Raw genomic sequence first — 3,926 nt, 5'->3', positions numbered from 1 at the left:
CAGGGGAGCCGCGGGCAGGGAATGGCTCCTGCCAGGCGAGCAGCACATCCCGAGCGCAGAGCGCTTCACCCGCCCTAAGCCCTCCCGCCTCCATCCCCCCTGTGAGAAGGGACCCAGGGTTTTACACACTGAGGGCTTTGCGCTGAACTTCACAAGGCTGGGGGATGGAGAATGGCCCACTCCAGCCGAAGAAACAAGCTTTTGGAGAGGGAAATCAAGATTACATAATTACAGAAACAATTAGGAAAATATCTCTGAGATAATAAAATCCAACCTATGAGCAAACCAGCACCATGTCGACCAGACCATGGCACTCAGTCTCTCCTTAAACACTTCCAAGAATGGTGAATCCACCACTTCTCTGAGCACTTCATTCCAATGTCTAATCACCCTTTCTGTAAGGAAATTCCTCCTGATGTTCAACTTAAACACAGAAAACATGTATCTGCTCTGAGTGGAGCAGGAAAGGGAGCCCAGAGATGGCTGTGCAAGAGAGAAGATCACAAAATCTGTGAAAGGCTTGGGTAGGATGAGACCTTAGAGTCCATCTGGTTCTGACCTCCCCACCATGGGCAGGGACATCAGCACGGTGGAGAGAGTGGGACATAAAGAGGGAAGGGCTGAGGAGGTGGCAAAGGGCCCAGAAGAAGGGGAGTAGGGGGTGGAGGAGGTGGGCAGTTCCATTTATTTATAAAGGACATCCAGATCGTGTTCTTCTGCAGCACAGAAGTTGACCCGAAGACTTTCAGCTCCTGTGGCATTCTGGATAAATATAGCTGCTGGCCCTGTGGATAAAAATGGATAAAAATAGCTGCTGCACACACTGCTGTGTGCTGTGAGCTGGCAGAGCTGCTCCCACACTCCTGTGCCCCCGCCCTGCTCCTCAGAGGTGCCAAAACTCCCTCCCAGCAAAACACCCTCCAGCCTCGGGGGTGGCAGACCACGAAGGAATTTTCCGGCAAAAGCAGGGCCTGGACTCAGGATTGCCGCCAGAGGGTGCAGCCAGCTCGGCCGTGGGGACACAAACCCTGTGAGGAATGTTTGAAGGGGCTGGGGCTGTTTAGCCTGGAGAAGAGGAGGCTCAGAGGTGACCTTATTGCTCTCTACAACTCCCTGAAGGGAGGTGCAGACAGGTGGGGTTGGTCTCTGACAGAACCAGAGGACACAGTCTCAAGATACACCAGGGAAGGTACAGGTTGGATTTTAGGAAAAAATGTTTCACCAAAAGAATAATAAAGTAGTGGAATGCTCTTCCCAGGGAGGTGGTAGAATCACCATCTCTGGGTGTGTTTAAAAGAAGCCTGGCCATGGCACTTGGTGCTATAGTCTGGGTGTGGTGTTAGGGCACAGGTTGGACTTGATGATCTTAGAGGTCTCTTCCAACCTCATCATTCTGTGATTCTGTGATTCTGTGACATGGGACACAGTGTCCCAGTCCAGCACATCCTTGCCTCGGCCACAGGAGGGGCTGAGGGATTGGGGAAGGAGGGTGACAAAGGGGCTGACAGGAGTGGGGGACATTCCTGCACCCCACGCTCCTCAGCCTGGAAGAGAGCTGGGAGGGGAGGGGTGGAACAGGCAACAATAAAGCTGGAATGGAGAAGGCCTTGATGAGTCCTTTTCCTTGATGGGAAAGGCCATGGCTCCACTGAAATACACCCAGGGCAGGTTGGGGCTGTTTGTTACACAGCACTCAGCTGGAAATGCTACAGTTTTCACTAGGAGAAAATTTGGATTAATGTGTGCAATATAAACCTTCAGAGCTGCTAAACACCTGTCCTGGCTAGGAGGTCTGGGAGCTATGAATGTCCAGAGGCTGGGAAATACCCCCAGGGTGGCAGTGCTCCAGATCTGTCTCTGTCTGTTCTCCTGGTACTGGCATGGTACCTGTGTGAGGAGGCTGCTGGAAGAACCTGCTTTGGAAAAGCACAATTCAGTGCAAAAATGGTGAAAAACCAAACCCACCTCCGTTTCTAAAGGGGTGAACTCTGCAATTTAAATCTGGTTTAAGCTCTTCTGTAAAATTACATGGACAGGCTTGCTTGGCACCCCTTGTGTATGAAACCATCCCAGCTGGGACAGGGTTCTCCTTACCTGTATAACTTCCTTGTTGTTTCATCTTCCTGGAGCAAAGCTGGATCAAAGGCCCATTCCTAGCAGATGAGGATGCTGAGGATGAGTTGCCAGTTCCCAAAGGCTGCTTTCCTGTCCCCCTTCCTCTGCACCTTTGTGCCCAGCTGTGTCTTTTCCAGAGGCAGTTCTGGGCTTTTCATGAAAGGAATTTTCCTATATTTTACAGCACATACCCACTGCTGGGAGCAACCCATTACTCCAGGAGTGCTCTGTAAATTTTCCTTTTCCCCCTCCAGGTATACACGGGGGCTACCTTCAGGTGAACCCAGTTGGATAACAGAAGATCAGCGCAGCCTTTTAAAAAAAGGAGGAAAAATATTCTGGGCCAGTGAGTTGGAGATACACCAACAAGCAAGAAAATGTCACTGGCAAAAAGAGTGCCCAAAGCTAACAGGGAGGGTAAAAGGGGCCTTTGTAAAAAACCTCACTCCCAACCCCAGGCAAGCAGGAAGGAACTCAGAATACCCAAAGCTGAGGCCAGTGGGAGCACTCAGTGTGCAGGTCAGGGCTCAGGTTTGGCACATGGGATGTTTGGATGATACTTCTCCAGCTGGGTGCACACAGGTGCTGGGAAGTTCATCAGCCTCAGAGAGAAGTTTTTTCTCCTGCTGGTTGTCGGTGGGGCAGGGATGGGTGGGCAGGCCTGGGGCAGTGATTGCCCTGTCCTGTCCTGTCCTGTCCTGCCCTGTCCTGCCCTGTCCTGCCCTGTCCTGTTTCAGGCGTCCTGGACTTTTCCTCACAGCTGCCCCAAGGACCAAATGCTCCCTGCAGGATGGCAGGGGGAAAAGGTGCAGGGAAGGGGTTCTGGGAGATGGTCTTGCTCCAGTTTGGCACTCTGAGACAGGCAGCATGGCTAAATGTGCCTGTCTGTGAGTCCTGTCCTCATCAGGTGTGATCCAACATCATCCAGAGCTGAGACTCAGAGGATGATTAATCCATGGATGGCTACAACAGCTGCTGCAACAGTGGGGAGACTTTAGGATGCCTCTGCATCTTTGTCCTGGCCTCCCTAACTTTGCAATAACCTGGAAGAGGGATAACATCCCTCCCTTCACCCTCCTCCGGGGAGCAGCTCTCCCACCTGGGCCAGGCTGAAGGGCCCATCCTCCCCTGCCAAGCCTGAGCTGCTGGAGATTCTTTCTGGCTCACAGCCATCTCTGCAAAACCCCAAATCCTCTCCTGTATCAGCAGCCTCACACACCACATTCCCTCTGCCCACAGACATGTCCTGCACATCATCCTGTGACAGCCCCAGTGGCACCAGGGTGGTTGAAGCTCTCTGGCTGTGCCCCTGGGGGCTTTGCTTCAGGGAAAGGAGGATTTTGAGTCTCCCAGGCTTGAAAGATTGCTCTAAACAAACTGCCTGGTCCATCCTTGGCCCACAGCTCCCCATTTTATCTAGGTGAGCTGGCTCCCCTCAGGGAGCTCTGCTTCAGCCAAGGTGGAATTGTGTCTGTTCAGGGCAAAGAGTCACCTGGAAAAACCAATTCAGACAGTTCCTGGCTGCTTTTAAAACATCAACACTGGCTATTTTATACCTTATACATAAAAATCTACTTTTAGCAGAAATCAACAAGGTTCCACTTATATTTAGTCTCTCCCTGACAAACCTCATTTTTCATTTGCAGTTTTTCAGTGCCTTGAGAAGACAAGCTGCTTCCCATGGATAACAGCACCAAAATGACCCTATTTTGGTCAGGCTGGACCAATGATGTGTATTTATAGGCAGTACCTCTGCACATGCCAGCCCATAAATTGGTCACAGATCCCAGCCAGAAAAGGGTGGGAAAACC

This window comes from Geospiza fortis, unplaced genomic scaffold (genome assembly GCF_000277835.1).
Source record: "Geospiza fortis unplaced genomic scaffold, GeoFor_1.0 scaffold637, whole genome shotgun sequence".
Classification (NCBI taxonomy): Eukaryota; Metazoa; Chordata; class Aves; order Passeriformes; family Thraupidae; genus Geospiza; species Geospiza fortis.
This window is presented reverse-complemented; position numbering follows the sequence as displayed.